Source organism: Ranitomeya imitator, chromosome 8, assembly GCF_032444005.1.
Source record: "Ranitomeya imitator isolate aRanImi1 chromosome 8, aRanImi1.pri, whole genome shotgun sequence".
In the NCBI taxonomy this organism is placed as follows: Eukaryota; Metazoa; Chordata; class Amphibia; order Anura; family Dendrobatidae; genus Ranitomeya; species Ranitomeya imitator.
Window position 1 is genome coordinate 131,582,507 of NC_091289.1, and position 26,985 is coordinate 131,609,491.

Sequence of the window (26,985 nt, forward strand, 5' to 3'; positions counted from 1 at the left end):
CCATATAAATCATTTGGGTAGCATTTGTGAACTTAGCTTATCAATCATTGAAAAATGGACAGCACTAAGAGGCAACTAGGATGCCATTGGTGTACTGCTCCGAGTATTTCACAGAGCTAGTGATTTGAAGTAGTGAGTTTAATCCGTTAACAGTGTTTATTAAGTCTGTGCATACGATAAAGTGCAAAAATTGAACAGATATATATGAGAAGTACCATATTTGTATTAACAATATGCATATACAATAAAAAAGGACAATATATTAAACATTCAAATGAATCATACAGAGGTTACTTCTCCAATTATGCTCATTACTTGAGTCGAGTATGTACGAGCGTCCGACGTGCTTGATTCGAGTACAGACCACTTGAGCATTTCACTGCTAGATCAACACTGTTGCTGAGGGATCAACTACTTGTGGGCTTGTGAGACCCCTACCTGAGTCAGGCCCTAAAGTATAATCCCAATGTGAGTTTCCTTGAGAGTTGGGGTGGAAGCCAGGGATTGAGAATGAGAGGCCCCAGTTATAACAGATATGGTGTGAAGTCATGAGGTAACAGTCTCTGAGTCACCCACCACCGAGCCTGACTGAGCCTGGAAATTACGTCAGCAATTATGTTAGGAAATATAAAACATTAGGGGAGACTTACTTAGCACCAGGGGGACCCCCATTAATACCACAGCACCTAGCACTGCGACCTGGTATGAAGAGAAGTAAGAACAGGAATAGCTCTCTCCCCGTGGCCAAGAGAATTGATCACCTTACACACCAGGTGAAAGTGGTGTAAAATGCTGGATTTGTGGTGAAAGGGGGCACATCTTCTGAAACTGCCCAACTTAAGAAATGAGAAAGAGAGGGTGGCCATTAAACTAACACACCTCATGGTTGAGGAGCAAAAAGTGGGTCTCCGCACCCCTAGAAGGTGGAATGAAGAGTCCGAAGACATTGTTTCTGAAAGACTCACTATCTGGGCCAAATTAAATGGCAAAATGATCTGCTGCTTAATGGACACCAGGTCCCTGGTGACAACCCTACCTGAAGAATACTTTTGGGGTCACTTCCTGGATGTCACCCTCTCCATGGAGGAACCACCTGTGCTACTGAATACAGAAAGGATCAGGGAAAGAAGGGAATCATATTAGTAAAAGACTAAGTGGGGGTGGACCTATATTGACCCTGGGGATTAATGGCTTGATAGAAGTGGGAGCATCTCTTTCTGACGGGTGGTGAGGGACCAGCTAGGCCAGTGTATCCTGACATCTTTGCAGCCAGAGAGTGTTCCAACAACTTGTGCGGGTCAGCCAGATCCAGAAGTTAACAGCTGCATCTCAGTACCTTGGAAAAGTGGTATTGCCCACTGAAGCTGCAGTGACTCTTCCATCTGGGAAAACTGTACTCATCATGACAGTCCAGGCCCATGTATAGTTGGAGGAGGTGGAGATACAGGTCAAACCCTCAGAGGAGGAAGAAGCAACCCCAGAGTTGCTGGTCGCCCGCACTCTAGGCAACGTACGCCAAAGACGTCTACAAGTGCAGTGCATTAATTTGAGTAGAGCAAATCTACAGCTAGCCTCTAGGAATAAAGTGGCTCGAGAGTACATGATGCCAGCAGATCTCACACAGCCCGACGTCAGAAAATTGACTCCTGTGAAAGGAGACCAATGGACCCTGTCAGCATCTCTCAATTCAAAGGAAAATAGGGGAGAAACCAGAACTGCCCTAACCGCCGCACAACTTTCCCTACCCTCTCCTAGTGTTTCATCACCCATCCCCTGCAGACTGTGAGCCCTCGCGGGCAGGGTCCTCCCTCCTTATGTACCCGTGTGCCTTATTTGCTCATGTTTAATGTACTTGTCTATATTTGCCCCGTTTTCACATGTAAAGCGCCATGGAATAAATGGCGCTATAAAAGTGTATAATAATAATAATATTTGGGAACATATGTAACCAAACCTGACAGAATTCACCCCTAGACAAGTAGGGCAGGTAACAGACCTACTGAGGCAATATCAAGGTGTTTGCTTAACACGACGATGACTTCGGGTGCACTGAGGCTGTCCAGCATAAGATTCCTATTAGAGGTACAGCCCCACTCAGAGAAAGGAACCAACAGATCCCACCCCAAATGTCACATTTTCTGTCATATATGCTATGAAACCGAGTGATACAAGAAAGTCAGATTTCCTGGGCTACACCGATTGTACTGGTCTGGAAGATGGATGGGGCATTAAGATTCTGTGTGAACTATTGATGATTGAATGCCTGCACTGTACTGGACTCATACTCTTTGCCAAGGATGGAAGAATCCCTGTCCACCTGTTATGAACAGGTAATTCAGAACCACAATGGACATTGAAGTTCAGAGCACACAAAGTGACCTGACATTTACCAAAAACATAGGACGAGCTCTGAGACGAGGAAACTCTGCTGACCGCAATCCCTAATCCTATCACACCACACTAGAGGTAGCCGTGGATTGCGCCTAACGCTCCCTATGCAACTCGGCACAGCCTGAGAAACTAACTAGCCCTGAAGATAGAAAAATAAGCCTACCTAGCCTCAGAGAAATTCCCCAAAGGAAAAGGCAGCCCCCCACATATAATGACTGTGAGTAAAGATGAAATACAAACACAGAGATGAAATAGATTTAGCAAAGTGAGGCCCGACTTACTGAATAGACCGAGGATAGGAAAGGTAGCTTTGCGGTCAACACAAAAACCTACAAACAACCACGCAGAGGGGCAAAAAGACCCTCCGCACCGACTAACGGTACGGAGGTGCTCCCTCTGCGTCTCAGAGCTTCCAGCAAGCAAGAAAAACCAATATAGCAAGCTGGACAGAAAAAATAGCAAACAAAAATAACACAAGCAGAACTTAGCCTATGCAGGAGAGACAGGCCACAGGAACGATCCAGGAGGAAGCAAGACCAATACTAGAACATTGACTGGAGGCCAGGATCAAAGCACCAGGTGGAGTTAAATTGAGCAGCACCTAACGACTTAACCTCATCACCTGAGGAAGGAAACTCAGAAGCCGCAGTACCACTCTCATCCACCAAAGGAAGCTCATAGACAGAACCAGCCGCAGTACCACTCACGACCACAGGAGGGAGCTCGGCCACAGAATTCATAACAGTACCCCCCCCTTGAGGAGGGGTCACCGAACCCTCACCAGAGCCCCCAGGCCGAACAGGATGAGCCACATGAAAGGCACGAACCAGATCGGCAGCATGGACATCAGAGGCAAAGACCCAGGAATTATCTTCCTGACCATAACCTTTCCACTTAACCAGATGCTGGAGTTTCCGTCTCGAAACACGAGAATCCCAAATCTTCTCCACAATATACTCCAATTCCCCTTCAACCAAAACCGGAGCAGGAGGATCAATAGATGGAACCACAGGTGACACATCTCTCCGCAACAATGACCTATGGAACACGTTATGGATGGAAAAAGAAGCTGGAAGAGTCAAACGAAAAGACACAGGATTAAGAACCTCAGAAATCCTATATGGACCAATGAAACGAGGCTTAAATTTAGGAGAGGAGACCTTCATAGGAATATAACGAGATGACAACCAAACCAAATCCCCAACACGAAGTCGGGGACCCACACAGTGCCTGCGGTTAGCGAAACGTTGAGCTTTCTCCTGGGACAAAGTCAGATTGTCCACTACATGAGTCCAAATCTGCTGCAACCTATCCACCACAGTATCCACACCAGGACAGTCCGAAGACTCAACCTGCCCTGAAGAGAAACGAGGGTGGAACCCAGAATTGCAGAAAAACGGCGAAACCAAAGTAGCCGAGCTGGCCCGATTATTAAGGGCGAACTCAGCCAAAGGCAAAAAGGACACCCAATCATCCTGATCAGCAGAAACAAAACATCTCAGATATGTTTCCAAGGTCTGATTGGTTCATTCAGTCTGGCCATTTGTCTGAGGATGGAAAGCCGAGGAAAAAGACAAATCAATGCCCATCCTAGCACAAAAGGCTCGCCAAAACCTCGAAACAAACTGGGAACCTCTGTCAGAAACGATGTTCTCTGGAATGCCATGTAAACGAACCACATGCTGGAAAAACAATGGCACCAAATCAGAGGAGGAAGGCAATTTAGACAAGGGCACCAAATGGACCATCTTAGAGAAGCGATCACAAACCACCCAAATGACCGACATTCTTTGAGAGACGGGGAGATCCGAAATAAAATCCATAAAGATATGTGTCCAAGGCCTCTTCGGGACCGGCAAGGGCAAAAGCAATCCACTGGCACGAGAACAGCAGGGCTTAGCCCGAGCACAAATCCCACAGGACTGCACAAAAGAACGCACATCCCGCGACAGAGACGGCCACCAAAAGGATCTAGCCACCAAATCTCTGGTACCAAAGATTCCAGGATGACCAGCCAACACCGAACAATGAACCTCAGAGATAACTTTATTCGTCCACCTATCAGGGACAAACAGTTTCTCCGCTGGGCAATGGTCAGGTCTATTAGCCTGAAATTTTTGCAGCACCCGCCGCAAATCAGGGGAGATGGCAGACAAAATTACCCCCTCTTTGAGAACACCCGCCGGCTCAGGCAAACCCGGAGAATCGGGCACAAAACTCCTAGACAGGGCATCCGCCTTCACATTTTTAGAGCCCGGAAGGTATGAAACCACAAAGTCAAAACGGGAGAAAAACAGCGACCAACGAGCCTGTCTAGGATTCAACCGTTTGGCAGACTCGAGATAAGTCAAGTTTTTGTGATCAGTCAAGACCACCACGCGATGCTTAGCTCCTTCAAGCCAATGACGCCACTCCTCGCGGCTTCTGATTGGTCGCGTGCCGCCCATGTGACCGCCACGCGACCAATCAGAAGCCGCGACGTCATTCCGTAGGTCCTAAAGGCGCTCATTTTGAACAAAGAAGCCTGCCGGACGCCGGTGACTCGTGGTGATGTTCCAGGGGCCACCGGAGAGGTGAATATAACAATATTTTTTATTTTAATTCTTTTTTTTACACCTCCGATACCGATACCCGATACCACAAAAATATCGGATCTCGGTATCGGAATTCCAATACCGCAAGTATCGGCCGATACCCGATACTTGCGGTATCGGAATGCTCAACACTACTCAGAACTTCTCTTTTCCCTCTATTGAGAAGCATTAGTACTTTGGGCCTCCAGTACTGTTATGAACAGGTAATTCAGAACCACAATGGACATTGAAGTTCAGAGCACACAAAGTGACCTGACATTTACCAAAAACATAGGACGAGCTCATGAAACGTGGAAACTCTGCTGACCGCAATCCCTAATCCTATCACACCACACTCGAGGTAGCCGTGGATTGCGCCTAACACTCCCTATGCAACTCGGCACAGCCTGAGAGACTAACTAGCCCTGAAGATAGAAAAATAAGCCTACCTAGCCTCAGAGAAATTCCCCAAAGGAAAAGGCAGCCCCCCACATATAATGACAGTGAGTAAAGATGAAATACAAGCACAGAGATGAAATAGATTTAGCAAAGTGAGGCCCGACTTACTGAATAGACCGAGGATAGGAAAGGTAGCTTTGCGGTCAACACAAAAACCTACAAACAACCACGCAGAGGGGCAAAAAGACCCTCCGCACCGACTAACGGTACGGAGGTGCTCCCTCTGCGTCTCAGAGCTTCCAGCAAGCAAGAAAAACCAATATAGCAAGCTGGACAGAAAAAATAGCAAACAAAAATAACACAAGCAGAACTTAGCTTATGCAGGAGAGACAGGCCACAGGAACGATCCAGGAGGAAGCAAGACCAATACTAGAACATTGACTGGAGGCCAGGATCAAAGCACCAGGTGGAGTTAAATAGAGCAGCACCTAACGACTTAACCTCATCACCTGAGAAAGGAAACTCAGAAGCCGCAGTACCACTCTCATCCACCAAAGGAAGCTCATAGACAGAACCAGCCGCAGTACCACTCACGACTAGTGTTGAGCGATACCTTCCGATATCGGAAAGTATCGGTATCGGTTTGGATCGGCCGATATTCAAAAAATATCGGATATCGCCGATACCGATACCCGATCCCAATGCAAGTCAATGGGACCAAAATATCGGAATTAAAATAAACCCTTTCTTTCCTTGTAGGTTCATTCTACATGAAGGAAAACAACTAAGAATAATGCCGGATGTATTTGGGGAGGTGGCGGAGACATTAAAGTCATAGAGGTTCATCCCAATCAAATAGAATAGCATGTTTTTTGTTTTGTTTTTTAAGACGTTCGGAGTGACAAAGATATTGACTATGTAAATTTTTTTTTTATTTTGTCAGATATTGATGTTTCACTATTCCACGCCCTTCCCCTTCTTTTTTTTCTTTTTTTTTTTCTTTTCCCACACTTTCATCTTCATCATCATCAGCATCAGCATCTTTGACATCAACTTCTTCTTCACCTTATTCATCTTCTTCTTCATCCTTTACCTTTTTTTTTTTTTTTTTATTACATTCTTCATATTCATTTTATTCAACTATTATTATTCTTCTTATTCTACATATTCTTTTTATTCCACTGTTATTATTCTTCCTATTCTACTTCTTCATCATATTCTCATTTGTGACAGGCATTCCCGTAGTTGTTATCTATAAAAGTTTGAAGATTACACCTTCCGTTCTGCCAGTCACAAAAGTTACATTTGTCCGCGTTCAGTTTGGCCTGCAGCATCAGGCTTTATCCAGGGGCACCACGAGGAGGAACGGACTCACCCCCATACACTGCTTAGTCTTCTTCTGCATATAATTTAGATAATATCTTTTGCTCTGATATTAAGTCTTATGCTTAATGTTCTTCTGCTCTTTGTTCTGCAGCCTCTTGTTCTTCTGCTTCTCGGTCTTCCATGTTGTCGTCTCCAGGGTCGTCGTCTCCAGTGTCGTCATCTCCGCCGTCGTCGTCTCCGCCGTCGTCGTCGTCGTCATCGGGGTGGTCTTCCGTGTCGTCGTCATCGTGGTGGTCTTCCGGGTCGTCGACGTTAGGGTCTTCAACTTGGAAATGTAGCAGAAGGTACAAGAAGGCTGAGAAAATGCCAAGAACCAGCTGATGGAACTGGAACTCGGATGGCTACCCGAAGGTTCAAGAGCCTATGGAACTACCGAGGACCAGCTGACGTTACTGGAACCCGGTTACTAAGCAGGAGGTACCCGTGCTAAAAAGCACTACCAAGGACCGCCTGACGTTGACGGAACTCGGATACCCAGAAGGAGGCACCTAAGCCAAAGGCTCTGCCCGGAACCAGCTGACGTTACTGGAACCAGGATGGGGAGCAGAAGGTACAAGAGCAAAAGACACTGCCGAGAACCAGCTGACGGTACTGGAACCCGGATGGGTAGCCGAAGGTCCAAGAGCCAATGGAACTACCGAGGACCAGCTGACGTTACTGGAACCCGGTTACTAAGCAGGAGGTACCCGTGCCTGAAAGCACTACCAAGGACCACCTGACGTTGGTGGAACTTGGATACCCAGAAGGAGGCACCTAAGCCAAAGGCTCTGCCCGGAACCAGCTGACGGTACTGGAACCAGGATGGGGAGCAGAAGGTACAAGAGCAAAAGACACTGCCGAGAACCAGCTGACGGTGCTGGAACCAGGTGGTGGACCCGAAGGCCCACAGGAGAGGAGAGAACAGCTAGGCCGCGAGGCAGCCGCAGTTACCGAACCCCAACAGTCCTACAGGGGGAGCTGGGCCTACTGGCACTACATAACCAGCCTTGACTACCAGTTCACGCAGCCCACATAGGAAGCTCCTAAACTGGAGGCACCCTGGAGTTGGCTAACTCGACCGCACCACGACGGGGCAAGCATAGGCGTCTCAGTGAAGTTGACACAACCCGGAAACAGCTGACGGTGCTGAAACCAGGCTTGGCACGAGGGAGTACCTGTGACAAGAACACTGCCGAGAACCAGCTGGCGGTGCTGGAACCCGGATGCGTTGCCCCAGTGTGCAAGAGCCAATGGCACGACCGAGGACCAGCTGACGGTGCTGGAACCCGGTTACTAAGCTGTAGGTGCCCGCGCTTAAAAGCACTACCAAGGACCGCCTGGCGTTGGCGGAACTCGGATACCCAGGAGGAGGCACCTAAGCCAAAGGCTCGGCCCGGAACCAGCTGACGGTGCTGGAACCAGGTGGTGGACCCGAAGGTCCACAGGAGAGGAGAGAACAGCTAGGCCGCGAGGCAGCCGCAGTTACCGAACCCCAACAGTCCTACAGGGGGAGCTGGGCCTACTGGCACTACAGAACCAGCCTTGACTACCAGTTCACGCAGCCCACATAGGAAGCTCCTAAACTGGAGGCACCCTGGAGTTGGCTAACTCGACCGCACCACGACGGGGCAAGCATAGGCGTCTCAGTGAAGTTGACACAACCCGGAAACAGCTGACGGTGCTGAAACCAGGCTTGGCACGAGGGAGTACCTGTGACAAGAACACTGCCGAGAACCAGCTGGCGGTGCTGGAACACGGATGCGTTGCCCCAGTGTGCAAGAGCCAATGGCACGACCGAGGACCAGCTGACGGTGCTGGAACCCGGTTACTAAGCTGTAGGTGCCCGCGCTTAAAAGCACTACCAAGGACCGCCTGGCGTTGGCGGAACTCGGATACCCAGGAGGAGGCACCTAAGCCAAAGGCTCGGCCCGGAACCAGCTGACGGTGCTGGAACCAGGTGGTGGACCCGAAGGTCCACAGGAGAGGAGAGAACAGCTAGGCCGCGAGGCAGCCGCAGTTACCGAACCCCAACAGTCCTACAGGGGGAGCTGGGCCTACTGGCACTACAGAACCAGCCTTGACTACCAGTTCACGCAGCCCACATAGGAAGCTCCTAAACTGGAGGCACCCTGGAGTTGGCTAACCCGACCGCACCACGACGAGGCAAGCATAGGTGTCTCAGTGAGCTTGACACAACCCGGAAACAGCTGACGGTGCTGAAACCAGGCTTGGCACGAGGGAGTACCTGTGACAAAAACACTGCCGAGAACCAGCTGGCGGTGCTGGAACACGGATGCGTTGCCCCAGTGTGCAAGAGCCAATGGCACGACCGAGGACCAGCTGACGGTGCTGGAACCCGGTTACTAAGCTGTAGGTGCCCGCGCTTAAAAGCACTACCAAGGACCGCCTGGCGTTGGCGGAACTCGGATACCCAGGAGGAGGCACCTAAGCCAAAGGCTCGGCCCGGAACCAGCTGACGGTGCTGGAACCAGGTGGTGGACCCCAAGGCCCACAGGAGAGGAGAGAACAGCTAGGCCGCGAGGCAGCCGCAGTTACCGAACCCCAACAGTCCTACAGGGGGAGCTGGGCCTACTGGCACTACAGAACCAGCCTTGACTACCAGTTCACGCAGCCCACATAGGAAGCTCCTAAACTGGAGGCACCCTGGAGTTGGCTAACTCGACCGCACCACGACGGGGCAAGCATAGGCGTCTCAGTGAAGTTGACACAACCCGGAAACAGCTGACGGTGCTGAAACCAGGCTTGGCACGAGGGAGTACCTGTGACAAGAACACTGCCGAGAACCAGCTGGCGGTGCTGGAACCCGGATGCGTTGCCCCAGTGTGCAAGAGCCAATGGCACGACCGAGGACCAGCTGACGGTGCTGGAACCCGGTTACTAAGCTGTAGGTGCCCGCGCTTAAAAGCACTACCAAGGACCGCCTGGCGTTGGCGGAACTCGGATACCCAGGAGGAGGCACCTAAGCCAAAGGCTCGGCCCGGAACCAGCTGACGGTGCTGGAACCAGGTGGTGGACCCCAAGGCCCACAGGAGAGGAGAGAACAGCTAGGCCGCGAGGCAGCCGCAGTTACCGAACCCCAACAGTCCTACAGGGGGAGCTGGGCCTACTGGCACTACAGAACCAGCCTTGACTACCAGTTCACGCAGCCCACATAGAAAGCTCCTAAACTGGAGGCACCCTGGAGTTGGCTAACCCGACCGCACCACGACGAGGCAAGCATAGGTGTCTCAGTGAGCTTGACACAACCCGGAAACAGCTGACGGTGCTGAAACCAGGCTTGGCACGAGGGAGTACCTGTGACAAAAACACTGCCGAGAACCAGCTGGCGGTGCTGGAACCCGGATGCGTTGCCCCAGTGTGCAAGAGCCAATGGCACGACCGAGGACCAGCTGACGGTGCTGGAACCCGGTTACTAAGCTGTAGGTGCCCGCGCTTAAAAGCACTACCAAGGACCGCCTGGCGTTGGCGGAACTCGGATACCCAGGAGGAGGCACCTAAGCCAAAGGCTCGGCCCGGAACCAGCTGACGGTGCTGGAACCAGGTGGTGGACCCCAAGGCCCACAGGAGAGGAGAGAACAGCTAGGCCGCGAGGCAGCCGCAGTTACCGAACCCCAACAGTCCTACAGGGGGAGCTGGGCCTACTGGCACTACAGAACCAGCCTTGACTACCAGTTCACGCAGCCCACATAGGAAGCTCCTAAACTGGAGGCACCCTGGAGTTGGCTAACCCGACCGCACCACGACGAGGCAAGCATAGGTGTCTTAGTGAGCTTGACACAACCCGGAAACAGCTGACGGTGCTGAAACCAGGCTTGGCACGAGGGAGTACCTGTGACAAAAACACTGCCGAGAACCAGCTGGCGGTGCTGGAACCCGGATGCGTTGCCCCAGTGTGCAAGAGCCAATGGCACGACCGAGGACCAGCTGACGGTGCTGGAACCCGGTTACTAAGCTGTAGGTGCCCGCGCTTAAAAGCACTACCAAGGACCGCCTGGCGTTGGCGGAACTCGGATACCCAGGAGGAGGCACCTAAGCCAAAGGCTCGGCCCGGAACCAGCTGACGGTGCTGGAACCAGGTGGTGGACCCGAAGGTCCACAGGAGAGGAGAGAACAGCTAGGCCGCGAGGCAGCCGCAGTTACCGAACCCCAACAGTCCTACAGGGGGAGCTGGGCCTACTGGCACTACAGAACCAGCCTTGACTACCAGTTCACGCAGCCCACATAGGAAGCTCCTAAACTGGAGGCACCCTGGAGTTGGCTAACCCGACCGCACCACGACGAGGCAAGCATAGGTGTCTCAGTGAGCTTGACACAACCCGGAAACAGCTGACGGTGCTGAAACCAGGCTTGGCACGAGGGAGTACCTGTGACAAAAACACTGCCGAGAACCAGCTGGCGGTGCTGGAACCCGGATGCGTTGCCCCAGTGTGCAAGAGCCAATGGCACGACCGAGGACCAGCTGACGGTGCTGGAACCCGGTTACTAAGCTGTAGGTGCCCGCGCTTAAAAGCACTACCAAGGACCGCCTGGCGTTGGCGGAACTCGGATACCCAGGAGGAGGCACCTAAGCCAAAGGCTCGGCCCGGAACCAGCTGACGGTGCTGGAACCAGGTGGTGGACCCGAAGGTCCACAGGAGAGGAGAGAACAGCTAGGCCGCGAGGCAGCCGCAGTTACCGAACCCCAACAGTCCTACAGGGGGAGCTGGGCCTACTGGCACTACAGAACCAGCCTTGACTACCAGTTCACGCAGCCCACATAGGAAGCTCCTAAACTGGAGGCACCCTGGAGTTGGCTAACTCGACCGCACCACGACGGGGCAAGCATAGGCGTCTCAGTGAAGTTGACACAACCCGGAAACAGCTGACGGTGCTGAAACCAGGCTTGGCACGAGGGAGTACCTGTGACAAGAACACTGCCGAGAACCAGCTGGCGGTGCTGGAACCCAGATGCGTTGCCTTGCCTATTAAAGATTGTCTTCCTAGAGCCCCAACTAGCGGTGTTGGAGCAAAGGGTAAGCAGGGGGAGATGAGTGTAGGCCGAAGCCTGCACTGGAGGCAGCTTTGTGTCTGCGTTGCGTTTGCAGGACACTTTGCCGGCTACACACTGGGGGAACAGCTGGCGTTGCTGAACCCCACTAACACAATGGCGTGTGTTTTTCTCTGTGCAGCTAGCACTTGCGGGCAAAAACTAGCGATGTTAGAGCCCGTGTTGAAGCAGGAGGAGGAGGAGAGGAGCAGAGTGTAGGCCGAAGCTTAGTTGAACCAATTTCAAAGGAAACCTTTAACCCCCCCCTCAGGTGTTACAAAGTACAAGAGACACACCTTGTGCAGTATTAATGCTGCACAAGTGAAAGGTTGCTCTATTAATTTGTCTACTTGCACACGCTGAATGAAAGACATACACAATTTACCCCATTCTACAGTCAAACTGTAGTGGATGCGTGACTTGGTTTTTTGATGAGACGCAGCACAGGTGTCCAAAATAACGCCTTGGTGCTTGGAGCAGCTTCCTGAGCGTTGTTATTTGCTGTACAGGAGTCTGCGCTCTTGTGTTATCCCTTGGCAATGCCCTGTTAGCGCTGCCCATCTTATGACATCATTTCATGTTGGCCGGTGCGGTTAACGATGGCCATAAATCCCAGACCCACAGTGTCTTTTCATAAAGCCACACTGCGGTGCTGGGATTCGTGGCCTTGAGCAGTAAATATTTTGGCCGCTCACACACGTCCTTACACCTGCTTCAGACTGGGCGGCCTCTGCTGATCCCTTCTCGCATGCCGCGGCCATGAGGCTGCACAGTCTGAAGAAGGCTGAAGGAGATGAGTTAAGACAGGCGAAGATATGCACTGCTCGTGCCCATCAATCACACCCTCGCAGTCAAAATAATTAAGACAACGAGGAGCATTTTATTCAGGCAGGGCGGACGAACAGGCGCAAGTAGCCAACCAATGATGTCAGAAGACGGGAAGCGCTACCAAGGGGGGTGCTGCGTATCATTAGAAAGGAAAGTCACACCTCAGGGACAGTGGAATGGTCTCAAAGAGACACATTTTGTACGTGTTGAGTTCCACGTGGGCAAGGAGAAAACATCAGCCACCTTGTACAAATGCAGCAGTACTGCTGTACAAGGTGGCTGTTATACATAGAAACACCTGGGGGTGGGGGCCAGGCTCCCTTCAATTTCAGTTCATGTGCCTGCGTGGCGTTTGCAGGTCACGTTGCAAGCTGCACAGCAGGGGAACAGCTGGCGGTGCTGAACCCCACTAACACATTGGCTGGTGTTTTTCTCTGTGCAGCTAGCATTTCCGGGCAAAAACTAGCGGTGTTTGAGCCCAGGGTCAGCAGGAGGAGGAGGAGAGGAGCAAAGTGTAGGCCGAAGCCTGCACTGGTGGCAGCTTTTGGTCGGTTGTGCCAGCGTGGCTTGTGCTGGACACGATGCCGGCTACACAGCGGGGGAACAGCTGGCGTTGCTGAACCCCACTAACACATTGGCTGGTGTTTTTCTCTGTGCAGCTAGCATTTCCGGGCAAAAACTAGCGTTGTTAGAGCCCAGGGTCAGCAGGAGGAGGAGAGGAGCAGAGTGTAGGCCGAAGCCTAGTTGAACCAATTTCAAAGGTTACCTTTAACCCCCCCTCAGGTGTTACAAAGAACAAGAGCCACTCCTTCTGCAGCATTAATGCTGCACAAGTAAAAGGTTGCTCTATTAATTTGTCTACTTGCACAAGCTGAATGCAACACGTAGACTATTTAGCCCATTATACTGTTTAACAGTAGTGGAGGCGTGACTTGTCTTTTTAAAGAAAAGCAGCACAGGTGTCGAAAACAACACCTTTTTGCATGGGCGCAGCTTCCTGAGCGTTGTTAGTTGCTGTACAGGAGTCTGCGCTCTTGTGATCCTTTGGCCATGCGCTGTGAGCGCTTCCTGTCTTATGACCTCATTTCATGTTGGCCGTTGCGGTTAGCGATGGACATGAATCCCAGACCCACAGTGTGTTTTTAAAAAATCACACTGCGGTGCTGGGATTCGTGCCCTGGTGCAGTAAATATGTTTGCCGCTCACACATGTCCTTACACCTGCTTCAGACTGGACGGCCTCATCTGATCCCTTATCGCCTGCCGCGGCCATGAGGACACCCAGTCTGAAGAAGGCGGAAGGAGATGAGTGAACACAGGCAAACATATGCACTGCACATGCCCATCAATCACACCCTCGCTGTCCAAAAAAATAAGACACCGAGGGGCGTTGTTTCGAGCAGGGGAGATGCACAGGCGCAGCCAGCTAACCAATGATGTCAAAAGACGGGCAGCGCTAACAAGGGTGGTGCTGCGTGTCATTACAAAGGAAAGTCACACCTCAGGGACATTGTAATGGTCTCTAATGAGAAACATTTTCTACGTGTTGAGTTCCACGTGGGCAAGGAGAAAAAGTCAGCCACCTTGTACAAATGCAGCAGTACTGCTGTACAAGGTGGCTGTTATACATAGAAACACCTGTGGGTGGGGGGCAGGCTCCCTTCAATTTCAGTTCATGTGCCTGCGTGGCGTTTGCAGGTCACGTTGCAAGCTACACAGCAGGGGAACAGCTGGCGTTGCTGAACCCCACTGACACATTGACTGGTGTTTTTCTCTGTGCAGATTGCATGTCCGGGCAAAAACTAGCGGTGTTAGAGCCCAGGGTCAGCAGGAGGAGGAGGAGAGGAGCAAAGTGTAGGCCGAAGCCTGCACTGGTGGCAGCTTTTGGTCGGTTGTGCCAGCGTGGCTTGTGCTGGACACGATGCCGGCTACACAGCGGGGGAACAGCTGGCGGTGCTGAACCCCACTAACACATTGGCTGGTGTTTTTCTCTGTGCAGCTAGCATTTCCGGGCAAAAACTAGCGGTGTTTGAGCCCAGGGTCAGCAGGAGGAGTAGAGGAGCAGAGTGTAGGCCGAAGCCTAGTTGAACCAATTTCAAAGGTTACCTTTAACCCCCCCCTCAGGTGTTGCAAGGTACAAGAGCCACACCTTGAACAGCATTAATGATGCACAAGTCAAAGGTTGCTCTATTTAATTTTGCTCCTTGCACACGCTGAATTAAACACGTACACTATTTAGCCCATTATACTGTCAAACAGTAGTGGAGGCGTGACTACTAGTCTTTTTAAGGTGACGCAGCACAGGTGTACAAATTTACACCTAGGTGCTGTGCGCAGATTCCTTACCGTTGTTATTTGCAGTACAGGAAACTGCACTCTTGTGTTATCCCTTGGCAATACCCTGTTAGTGCAGGCCGTCTCATGACCTCATTTCATGTTGGCCGGTGCGGTTAACGATGGCCATAAATCCCAGACCCACAGTGGCTTTTCCTAAAGTCACACTGCGGTGCTGGGATTCGTGGCCTTGTGCAGTAAATATGTTCGCCGCTCACACATGTCCTTACACCTGCTTCAGACTGGGCGGCCTCAGCTGATCCCTTATCGCATGCCGCGGCCATGAGGCCGCACAGTCAGAAGAAGGCGGAAGGAGGGGAGTGAAGACAGGGGAACATATGCACTGCTCGTGCCCATCAATCACACCCTCGCAGTCAAAATATATGAGACAACGGGGGGCGTTGTGTCGGGCAGGGGGACGCACAGGCACAGCCAGCCAACCAATGATGTCAGGAGACGGGCAGCGCTAACAATGGGGGTGCTGCGTGTCATTAAAAAGGAAAGTCACACCTCAGGGACATTGTAATGGTCTGTAATGAGACACATTTTGTACTTGTTGAGTTCCACGTGTGCAAGGAGAAAAAGTCAGCCACCTTGTACAAATGCAGCAGTACTGCTGTACAAGGTGGCTGTTATACATAGAAACACCTGTGGGTGGGGGGCAGGCTCCCTTCAATTTCAGTTCATGTGCCTGCGTGGCGTTTGCAGGTCACGTTGCAAGCTACACAGCAGGGGAACAGCTGGCGTTGCTGAACCCCACTGACACATTGACTGGTGTTTTTCTCTGTGCAGATTGCATGTCCGGGCAAAAACTAGCGGTGTTAAAGCCCAGGGTCAGCAGGAGGAGGAGGAGAGGAGCAAAGTGTAGGCCGAAGCCTGCACTGGTGGCAGCTTTTGGTCGGTTGTGCCAGCGTGGCTTGTGCTGGACACGATGCCGGCTACACAGCGGGGGAACAGCTGGCGGTGCTGAACCCCACTAACACATTGGCTGGTGTTTTTCTCTGTGCAGCTAGCATTTCCGGGCAAAAACTAGCGGTGTTTGAGCCCAGGGTCAGCAGGAGGAGTAGAGGAGCAGAGTGTAGGCCGAAGCCTAGTTGAACCAATTTCAAAGGTTACCTTTAACCCCCCCCTCAGGTGTTGCAAGGTACAAGAGCCACACCTTGAACAGCATTAATGATGCACAAGTCAAAGGTTGCTCTATTTAATTTTGCTCCTTGCACACGCTGAATTAAACACGTACACTATTTAGCCCATTATACTGTCAAACAGTAGTGGAGGCGTGACTACTAGTCTTTTTAAGGTGACGCAGCACAGGTGTACAAATTTACACCTAGGTGCTGTGCGCAGATTCCTTACCGTTGTTATTTGCAGTACAGGAAACTGCGCTCTTGTGTTATCCCTTGGCAATACCCTGTTAGTGCAGGCCGTCTCATGACCTCATTTCATGTTGGCCGGTGCGGTTAACGATGGCCATAAATCCCAGACCCACAGTGGCTTTTCCTAAAGTCACACTGCGGTGCTGGGATTCGTGGCCTTGTGCAGTAAATATGTTCGCCGCTCACACATGTCCTTACACCTGCTTCAGACTGGGCGGCCTCAGCTGATCCCTTATCGCATGCCGCGGCCATGAGGCCGCACAGTCAGAAGAAGGCGGAAGGAGGGGAGTGAAGACAGGGGAACATATGCACTGCTCGTGCCCATCAATCACACCCTCGCAGTCAAAATATATGAGACAACGGGGGGCGTTGTGTCGGGCAGGGGGACGCACAGGCACAGCCAGCCAACCAATGATGTCAGGAGACGGGCAGCGCTAACAATGGGGGTGCTGCGTGTCATTAAAAAGGAAAGTCACACCTCAGGGACATTGTAATGGTCTGTAATGAGACACATTTTGTACTTGTTGAGTTCCACGTGTGCAAGGAGAAAAAGTCAGCCACCTTGTACAAATGCAGCAGTACTGCTGTACAAGGTGGCTGTTATACATAGAAACACCTGGGGGGGTGGGGGGCAGGCTCCCTTCAATTTCAGTTCATGTGCCTGCGTGGCGTTTGCAGGACACGTTGCCAGCTACACAGCAGGGGAACAGCTGGCGGTGCTGAACCCCACTAACACATTGGCTGGTGTTTATCTCTGTGCAGCTAGCATGTCCGGGCAGAAACTGGCGTTGTTTGAGCCCAGGGTCAGCAGGAGGAGGAGAGGAGCAAAGTGTAGGCCGAAGCCTGCACTGGTGGCAGCTTTTGGTCAGTTGTGCCAGCGTGGCTTGTGCTGGACACGATGCCGACTACACAGCAGAGGAACAGCTGGCGGTGCTGAACCCCACTAACACATTGGCTGGTGTTTTTCTCTGTGCAGCTAGCATGTCCGGGCAGAAACTGGCGTTGTTTGAGCCCAGGGTCAGCAGGAGGAGGAGAGGAGCAAAGTGTAGGCCGAAGCCTGCACTGGTGGCAGCTTTTGTTCTGTTGTGCCAGCGTGGCTTGTGCTGGACACGTTGCCGACTACACAGCAGGGGAACAGCTGGCGTTGCTGAACCCCACTAACACATTGGCTGGTGTTTTTCTCTGTGCAGCTAGCCGTTCCGGGCAAAAACTAGCGGTGTTTGAGCCCAGGGTCAGCAGGAGGAGTAGAGGAGCAGAGTGTAGGCCGAAGCCTAGTTGAACCAATTTCAAAGGTTACCTTTAACCCCCCCCCCTCAGGTGTTGCAAGGTACAAGAGCCACACCTTGAACAGCATTAATGATGCACAAGTCAAAGGTTGCTCTATTTAATTTTGCTCCTTGCACACGCTGAATTAAACACGTACACTATTTAGCCCATTATACTGTCAAACAGTAGTGGAGGCGTGACTACTAGTCTTTTTAAGGAGACGCAGCACAGGTGTACAAATTTACACCTAGGTGCTGTGCGCAGATTCCTTACCGTTGTTATTTGCAGTACAGGAAACTGCGCTCTTGTGTTATCCCTTGGCAATACCCTGTTAGTGCAGGCCGTCTCATGACCTCATTTCATGTTGGCCGGTGCGGTTAACGATGGCCATAAATCCCAGACCCACAGTGGCTTTTCCTAAAGTCACACTGCGGTGCTGGGATTCGTGGCCTTGTGCAGTAAATATGTTCGCCGCTCACACATGTCCTTACACCTGCTTCAGACTGGGCGGCCTCAGCTGATCCCTTATCGCATGCCGCGGCCATGAGGCCGCACAGTCAGAAGAAGGCGGAAGGAGGGGAGTGAAAACAGGGGAACATATGCACTGCTCGTGCCCATCAATCACACCCTCGCAGTCAAAATATATGAGACAACGGGGGGCGTTGTGTCGGGCAGGGGGGACGCACAGGCACAGCCAGCCAACCAATGATGTCAGGAGACGGGCAGCGCTAACAATGGGGGTGCTGCGTGTCATTAAAAAGGAAAGTCACACCTCAGGGACATTGTAATGGTCTGTAATGAGACACATTTTGTACTTGTTGAGTTCCACGTGTGCAAGGAGAAAAAGTCAGCCACCTTGTACAAATGCAGCAGTACTGCTGTACAAGGTGGCTGTTATACATAGAAACACCTGGGGGGGTGGGGGGCAGGCTCCCTTCAATTTCAGTTCATGTGCCTGCGTGGCATTTGCAGGTCACGTTGCAAGCTACACAGCAGGGGAACAGCTGGCGTTGCTGAACCCCACTGACACATTGACTGGTGTTTTTCTCTGTGCAGATTGCATGTCTGGGCAAAAACTAGCGGTGTTAGAGCCCAGGGTCAGCAGGAGGAGGAGAGGAGCAAAGTGTAGGCCGAAGCCTGCACTGGTGGCAGCTTTTGTTCTGTTGTGCCAGCGTGGCTTGTGCTGGACACGTTGCCGACTACACAGCAGGGGAACAGCTGGCGGTGCTGAACCCCACTAACACATTGGCTGGTGTTTTTCTCTGTGCAGCTAGCATTTCCGGGCAAAAACTAGCGGTGTTTGAGCCCAGGGTCAGCAGGAGGAGTAGAGGAGCAGAGTGTAGGCCGAAGCCTAGTTGAACCAATTTCAAAGGTTACCTTTAACCCCCCCCTCAGGTGTTGCAAGGTACAAGAGCCACACCTTGTGCAGCATTAATGCTGCACAAGTAAAAGGTTGCTCTATTTGTTTTGCTCCTTGCACACGCTGACTAAAACACGTACACTATTTAGCCCATTATACTGTCAAACAGTTGTGGAGGCGTGACTTGTCTTTTTAACGAGACGCAGCACAGGTGTCAAAATTTGCACCTAGGTACTGGGCGCAGATTCCTGAGCGTTGTTATTTGCTGTACAGGAGTCTGCGCTATTGTGATCCCTTGGCCATGCGCTGTGAGCGCTTCCTGTCTTCTGACCTCATTTCATGTCGGCCGTTGCGGTTAGCGATGGACATGAATCCCAGACCCACAGTGTGTTTTCAAAAAATCACACTGCGTGGCTGGGATTCGTGGCCTTGTGCAGTAAATAGGTTTGCCGCTTACACATGTCCTTACACCTGCTCCAGACTGGGCGGCCTCAGCTGATCCCTTATCGCATGCCGCGGCCATGAGGCCGCACAGTCAGAAGAAGGCGGAAGGAGGGGAGTGAAGACAGGGGAACATATGCACTGCTCGTGCCCATCAATCACACCCTCGCAGTCAAAATATATGAGACAACGGGGGGCGTTGTGTCGGGCAGGGGGACGCACAGGCACAGCCAGCCAACCAATGATGTCAGGAGACGGGCAGCGCTAACAATGGGGGTGCTGCGTGTCATTAAAAAGGAAAGTCACACCTCAGGGACATTGTAATGGTCTGTAATGAGACACATTTTGTACGTGTTGAGTTCCACGTGGGCAAGGAGAAAAAGTCAGCCACCTTGTACAAATGCAGCAGTACTGCTGTACAAGGTGGCTGATATACATAGAAACACCTGTGGGTGGGGGGCAGGCTCCCTTCAATTTCAGTTCATGTGCCTGCGTGGCGTTTGCAGGTCACGTTGCAAGCTACACAGCAGGGGAACAGCTGGCGTTGCTGAACCCCACTGACACATTGACTGGTGTTTTTCTCTGTGCAGATTGCATGTCCGGGCAAAAACTAGCGGTGTTAGAGCCCAGGGTCAGCAGGAGGAGGAGGAGAGGAGCAAAGTGTAGGCCGAAGCCTGCACTGGTGGCAGCTTTTGGTCGGTTGTGCCAGCGTGGCTTGTGCTGGACACGATGCCGGCTACACAGCGGGGGAACAGCAGGCGGTGCTGAACCCCACTAACACATTGGCTGGTGTTTTTCTCTGTGCAGCTAGCATGTCCGGGCAGAAACTGGCGTTGTTTGAGCCCAGGGTCAGCAGGAGGAGGAGAGGAGCAAAGTGTAGGCCGAAGCCTGCACTGGTGGCAGCTTTTGTTCTGTTGTGCCAGCGTGGCTTGTGCTGGACACGTTGCCGACTACACAGCAGGGGAACAGCTGGCGGTGCTGAACCCCACTAACACATTGGCTGGTGTTTTTCTCTGTGCAGCTAGCATTTCCGGGCAAAAACTAGTGGTGTTTGAGCCCAGGGTCAGCAGGAGGAGTAGAGGAGCAGAGTGTAGGCCGAAGCCTAGTTGAACCAATTTCAAAGGTTACCTTTAACCCCCCCCTCAGGTGTTGCAAGGTACAAGAGCCACACCTTGTGCAGCATTAATGCTGCACAAGTAAAAGGTTGCTCTATTTGTTTTGCTCCTTGCACACGCTGACTAAAACACGTACACTATTTAGCCCATTATACTGTCAAACAGTTGTGGAGGCGTGACTTGTCTTTTTAACGAGACGCAGCACAGGTGTCAAAATTTGCACCTAGGTACTGGGCGCAGATTCCTGAGCGTTGTTATTTGCTGTACAGGAGTCTGCGCTATTGTGATCCCTTGGCCATGCGCTGTGAGCGCTTCCTGTCTTCTGACCTCATTTCATGTCGGCCGTTGCGGTTAGCGATGGACATGAATCCCAGACCCACAGTGTGTTTTCAAAAAATCACACTGCGTGGCTGGGATTCGTGGCCTTGTGCAGTAAATAGGTTTGCCGCTTACACATGTCCTTACACCTGCTCCAGACTGGGCGGCCTCAGCTGATCCCTTATCGCCTACCACGGCCAGGAGGCCGCACAGTCTGAAGAAGGCGGAAGGAGATGAGTTAAGACAGGCGAACATATGCACTGCTCGTGCCCATAAACCACACCCTCGCTGACAAAATAAATATGACAACGAGGGGCGTTGTTTCTAGCAGGGCGGATGCACAGGCGCAGCCAGCTAACCATGATGACAAAAGACGGGAAACGCTACCAAGTGGGGTGCTGCGTATCATTACAAAGGAAAGTCACACCTCAGGGACAGTGGAATGGTCTCAATGAGACACATTTTGTACGTGTTGAGTTCCACGTGGGCAAGGAGAAAAAGTCAGCCACCTTGTACAAATGCAGCAGTACTGCTGTACTAGGTGGCTGTTATACATAGAAACACCTGGGGGGGTGGGGCCAGGTTCCCTTTTAATTTCAGTTCCTGTGCCTGCATGGCGTTTGCAGGTCACGTTGCCGGCTACACAGCAGGGGAACAGCTGGCGTTGCTGAACCCCACTAACACATTGGCTGGTGTTTTTCTCTGTGCAGCTAGCACTTCCGGGCAAAAACTAGCGGTGTTTGAGCCCAGGTTCAGCAGGAGGAGGAGAGGAGCAGAGTGTAGGCCGAAGCCTGCACTGGTGGCAGCTTTTGTTCTGTTGTGCCAGCGTGGCTTGTGCTGGACACGTTGCCGACTACACAGCAGGGGAACAGCTGGCGGTGCTGAACCCCACTGACACATCACCTAGTGTTTTTTTCTGTGTAGACAACACTTCCAGGTGGCAACTGACAGTGTTGAAACCCAGGGAATCAAAGAGGAGCAGAGTGTAGGCCGAAGCCTGCAGTGGAGCAAGTTGAAAGGGAACCTTTAACCCCCCCCCCAGGCATTTGTTGCTGAAAGAGCCATCTTGTACAGCAGTAATACTGCACATGGAAAATGGTGGCTCCGAAAATTATGCTCCTTGCAAACGCTGAAGTACACACTCATATAATGTGTCCCCTCACACCGTCAAACCATCCCGGAAGTGGGACTTTCCTTTGTAATGTGACACAGCACAGCCGTCATTCCAACCCCCTTGGTGCCGGGCACCACCTCCTCAACGTTGTTTGGTTCTGTCACGGAGCCCGCACTGTAATGTTATCCCTTGGCCATGCACAGTTAGCGGTGCCCGTCTTCTGACATCATGTAGGTGTCAGGCTGGCAGTGCCTGTGCGTCCAAGCTGCCCGAGATCCAACCTTGCAGTGTCATCTAATGTAGTCCCACTGCGGGCCAGGGATCCATGGGCATGCGCAGTGCATATCATCGCCTCTCACTCACCTCCTTCCTGCTTCTTCAGACTGTGCGGCGTCACGGCCGTGGCATGCTATTAGGGATCAGCTGACGCCGCCTAGTCTGAAGAAGCGTGAAGAAGGGGAGTGAGAGGCTAGTATATGCACTGCGCATGGCCATGGATACCAGGCCCACTGTGGGATCACATTAGACGACACTGCGAGGTGTGATTTCGGGCAGCGTGGACGCACAGGCGCAGCCAGGACGACAACAAATGATGTCAGAGGACGGGCAGCGCAAACTGTGCATGGCCAAGGGATAACATAACAGCGCAGGGTCCATGACGGAATCAAACAACGCTAAGGAGGCAGCGCACGGTGCCAAGGGGGTAGCAATGACGGCTGTGCTGCGTCACATTACAAAGGAAAGTCCCACCTCCGGGACGGTTGGACGGTGTGAGGGGACACATTACATGAGTGTGTAGTTCAGCGTTTGCAAGGAGCATAATTTCAAGAGCGACCTTTCCCTTGTGCAGTATTAGTGCTGCACATGGTGGCTCTTTCAGTAACAAACGCCTAGGGGGGGGGGGGGGGGACAGGTCCCCTTACATTTTAGTTGTGCCAGCGTGGCGGTCGCATGACACGTTGCCGGATACACAGCTGGGGATCAGCTGACGTTACTGAACCCCAATAACAGAGGAGCGACTGTTGACTGTGCACACAGCACTTCCAGGCACCAACTGGCGGTGTTAGAGCCCAGGGACAGCAGGAGGAGCAGATTGGAGGTATTGCCGCACACACAGCTGGGGATCAGCTGACGTTACTGAACCCCAATAACAGAGGAGCGACTGTTGACTGTGCACACAGCACTTCCAGGCACCAACTGGCAGTGTTAGAGCCCAGGGACAGCAGGAGGAGCAGAGGAACAGAGTGTAGGCCGAAGCCTGATTGGAGCAAGTTGAAAGGAAACCTTTAACCCCCCCCCCAAGACGTTTGTAGCTGAAAGAGCCATGTTGTGCAGCACTAAGGATGCAAAAGGAAAAGGTTGCTCTTTTAATTATGCTCCTTGCAAACACCGAAGTAAACACTAAAAATGTGTCCCTTTATACCGTTAAACCGTTCCGGAGGTGCGAATTTCCTTCGTAATGGGACACAGCACAGCTGTCATTCCTATCCCCTTGATGCCGTGCGCTGCCTCCTCAGCGTTGTTTTAAGCTGCCACGGAGCCTGCGCTGTTCTGTTAGCCCTTGGCCATGCCCAATTAGCGCTGCCTGTCTTCTGACATAATTTGGTGTCAGGCTGTCAGTGCCTGTGCGTCCACGCTGCTCCGGATCCCACCTCGCAGTCTCATCTAACGTAATCCCACTGCGGGCCTTGGAACCATGGGCATGCACAGTGCATAACCTCGACTCTCACTCCCCTCCTTCCCTCTTCTTCAGACTGTGCGGTGTCACGGCCGTGGCATGCTAGGGATCAGCTGACGGCGCACAGTCTAAAGAAGGCGGAGGGAAATGAGCGAGAGCCCGAGGGGAAGATATGCACTGCGCATGCCCATGGATCCCAGGCCCGCAGTGTGACTCAATCAGAAGACACTGCGAGGCGGGATCTCGGGCACCGCGGCCGCACAGGCGCAGCCAGCCTGACACCAAATTATGTCAGAAGACAGGCAGCGCAAATAGGGCATGCCCAAGGGATAACAGAACAGCGCAGGCTCCGTGACAGCTTAAAACAACGCTGAGGAGGCAGCGCATGGCACCAAGGGGGTAGGAATGACGGCTGTGCTGCGTCACATTACGAAGGAAAGTCCCAGCTCCGGACACATTGCCGGCTACACAGCTGGGGATCAGCTGACGTTACTGAAACCCAATAACACTGGGTCGTATGTTTTTACTGTGCAGCCTGCACTTCTGAGCCGCAACTGGCGGTGTTGGAGCCCAGGAATAGCAGTTCAGGTGGTAGAAAGATGAACACAGCAGGAGACCTGGATGACACCCAATTACTTAATCAGGCAGAGGAGTGGCAAATTCCTGCGAGATCCAGGCCTGGTTCATTTTCAGGAAAGTAAGCCGGTCAACGTTATCGGAGGATAGTCGCATGCGACGGTCTGTTAGTACACCACCTGCGGCACTAAAGACACGTTCCGATAAGACACTAGCCGCAGGGCAAGCCAGCACCTCCAATGCATACTGGCTTAGCTCTGGCCATGTATCCAGCTTAGAGACCCAAAACTTGAACGGGGAAGAGCCGTCTGGGAGTACAGTAAGAGGGCAAGCCATGTAGTCTGTCACCATCTGACGGAACCGTTGCCTCCTGCTGACTGGAGCCGCCGGTGATGGTGTAGACATTTGGGGCGGGCACACAAAAGTGTGCCAGAGTTGTGCCATACTGGGCTTGCCTTGGGCAGAGGCACTGCTTCTGCTCCCTCTTTGGGCAGAGCCTCCCCCACTGCCTCGACGCACTGAGCTGCTTTGTAAAGCACTAGCAGCACTCCTCTCAGTTGGACAGGAGAAGATGATGGAATTCACCAGTGTGTCGTGGTACTCCCGCAATTTACGCTCCCGGGTCAACGCAGGGATGAGGTTTTGGACGTTGTCCCGGTAGCGAGGATCGAGGAGGGTGAACACCCAATAATCAGGCATGTTGAGAATGTGGTCGATGCGGCGGTCGTTTCTCAGGCACTGCAGCATGAAATCCACCATGTGCTGCAGAGTGCCAACCGGCCCAGAAACGCTGTCCCCTGCTTGAGACATGATCTCTGCCCGCTCGTCATCACCCCACCCTCGCTGTACACACTGACCACTGGACAATTGTGTCGCTCCCTCCTCTGGACGGAGCTCTTCCTCCTCCATTGACTCCTCCTCATCCTCCTCACAAATTGGCCCCTGCGTACCCCTTTGTGAGGAACCACGTGGCGCTGACTCTCCAGAAGCTGATGGAAAAGGTGACTCCTCATCCTCCACCTCTTCCACCACATCATCCCTTAACCCTTGCAAAGTTTGCTGAAGCAGGCAGATAAGGGGGACAGTCATGCTGACTAGTGCATCATCTGCACTTGCCATCCGCGTGGAATAATCAAAAGGACGCAAAACCTGGCAGACGTCCTTCATAGTGGCCCACTCTGTGGTTGTGAAGTCTGATCGGCGCTGACTGCGACTTCTTTGCGCCTGATGCAGCTGGTACTCCATAACTGCTTGCTGCTGCTCACACAACCGCTCCAACATATGTAACGTGGAATTCCACCGGGTAGGTAGGTCACATATGATGCGGTGTTCCGGAAGGCGGAATCGGCGCTGCAGAGCAGCAATGCGGGATCTGGCCAAGCTGGAACGCCGCAAGTGAGCACACTCTAGGCGGACCTTGTGCAGCAGGGCATCAAGATCCGGATAGTCCCTCAGAAAACTCTGCACAACCAAATTGAGCACATGTGCCAGACATGGGATGTGAGTGAGGTTGCCAAGGGCCAAAGCTGCCACCAGATTTCGGCCATTGTCACACACTACCATGCCTGGCTGGAGATTCGCTGGCAGTAACCACACATCGCTCTCCTGCTTTATGGCATTCCAGAGCTCCTGCGCTGTGTGGCTTCGATGCCCCAATGAAACTAGTTTCAAGACGGCCTGCTGACGTTTGGCCACGGCTGTGCTCATGTCGGTCATAGGTAAACGTTCACGGGTCCATGTGGGGGTGGACTGTGACGGATCCTGCAGAGAGGAATCAGAGGAACTGGTGTAAGAGGAGGAGTCGATGCGTACAGACTGGATTCCTGCAATCCTTGGAGTGGGCAGGACACGTCCTGCGCCACTCGCACGATCTGTACCTGGCTCAACAACATTAACCCAATGGGCAGTGAGGGAAACATATCGCCCCTGTCCATGCTGACTGGTCCACGCATCGGTGGTGAGGTGGACCTTGCTACTGACGGCGTTCAGTAGCGCATGTTTTATGTTTGCCTCAACATGCCTGTGCAGGGCAGGGACAGCCTGCCTGCTGAAGTAAAAGCGGCTGGGCACCTTGTACTGTGGGACTGCCAATGCCATCAAGTCACGGAAGCTGTCAGTCTCCACCAGCCTGAACGAGAGCATTTCCAGGGACAACAGTTTGGCAATGCCTGCATTCAGAGCCTGTGCTCGGGGGTGGTTGGCCGAGAATGCCCGCCTTTTCTCCCATGCCTGTACTACCGATGGCTGTAGAGTAGACTGGGAGTGTGAGGATGACTGGGAAGGTGGTGCTGTGGGTGGAATTACACAAGGTCTCTGGGAGGAAGCCAAACCAGCTGTGCGTGAGCTGGAGGAAGAGGCAACACGAGCTGAAGAGGTGGTAGCTGCCGCTGTTGGTTGGCCTACATCTTCAGTGTGTTTCTGTAACTCCACCGCGTGCCTGGTCCGCACATGTTTCCACATATTTGTGGTATTGAGGTTGCTGACATTTTTCCCTCTTTTTACTTTATGATGACACAGCTTGCATTTGACAAAACAAATGTCATCTGCAACTGTGTCAAAAAAGGACCAGGCACTGCAAGTCTTGGGAGCGCCCTTTTTGGCTTTGGAAAGAGACAGGCTCCTAACGGGTGCCAAAGTGGAGGCTACAGGCTCCGCAGTCTTCCCCCTCCCTCTCCCTCTTTGGCCCGTAAGAGGAAGCTCTTCCTCTGAGCTGCTCCCACCACCTTCCTGTTCCTCACGCCACGATGGGTCAAGGACCTCATCATCTCCACTACCCTCTGCCACCAACTGCTCCTCCTGGGTAGT